The sequence below is a fragment of the Sinocyclocheilus grahami genome, unplaced genomic scaffold (assembly GCF_001515645.1).
Source record: "Sinocyclocheilus grahami isolate Dianchi unplaced genomic scaffold, SAMN03320097.WGS_v1.1 scaffold288.1, whole genome shotgun sequence".
In the NCBI taxonomy this organism is placed as follows: Eukaryota; Metazoa; Chordata; class Actinopteri; order Cypriniformes; family Cyprinidae; genus Sinocyclocheilus; species Sinocyclocheilus grahami.
Genome location: NW_015505467.1, coordinates 2,773 through 3,852, shown reverse-complemented (window position 1 = coordinate 3,852; position 1,080 = coordinate 2,773).

Sequence of the window (1,080 nt, the reverse complement as noted above, 5' to 3'; positions counted from 1 at the left end):
AAAATCCTCGACTTCATTTTGCTCGCGTCGACTAACCGGCAAAATACCGGAAGTGGCGCATTTCACGGACGAGAATCCATAAAACACATTATTAGACTGTTTCCCAAGGCTGCATGATATATTAAACCCATTTAAAAATCATAAGCATAATTGTGAATTCACAAACGCTACGATTTAATTAACTAATTATATGCGATGCAGTTCTAATACATTATATGCGCTTTAATTATTTACATGTGTGTAAGTTAAGTACATGCGTCACACAGCGGCTCCATTCACAGTAGTTCCACAGGAACTGTTATCATTTGCATGTGTGGAGCGTCTCAAACTCCATCTCTGCATGTTGTTGTGAGTTTGGGTTTATTATAACGTTCATCTGGGAACGCAACGTGCGCCATTTCATCAGATTTGTAAGGTAAATCATTTATAAATCTACGCAAACTCAGGAGAATACATCGGTTTCAAAATAAAAGCTCAAACCCTCACTCTGAGTTTACACGTTTTGATGTCTACATATTCTTTTAATTGCAGTGGCTAAAGCATTTCTGTCCTAAAGAAATGACCAAATATAAAAAATTAAGTGGACATTTGAATTAAATGGTGCTTGGTCAATATTAACTCTTTCCCCGACATTGACTAGTTATCTTGTCTTTTAGAAGACAACGCTTCCCCGCCAAAGACGAGATTTTACGGCTTTTCGTGTTTTCACTGTTATACACTAGGGGGCGCTATTACACATCTTCTGAACGAGTACAAAACCTCCCAAACAAAAACACATGTGTACAGGACGGAGAAACTAGCGATCTCTTATGTAAACAGTTGCATATGAAAAATAATGCGATCATCAGCAATGGCAGCATATAAATGAAAACTGCATAATGTTACGGAGTAAAATGTTGATCCAAGAAGTGGTATATGTCTGTGCAAGCATTGGAGGTGTTGATAGAAGCAATTTACTGGATTTATGCTTTGATAATCGTACTGAATATTACCCAGATGTAGTTTGATAAAAATGTGATTTTCTCACCGTTTTAATCAAAATTATGCATTTTTATGAAACCTACCTATATTCAAGTGTTG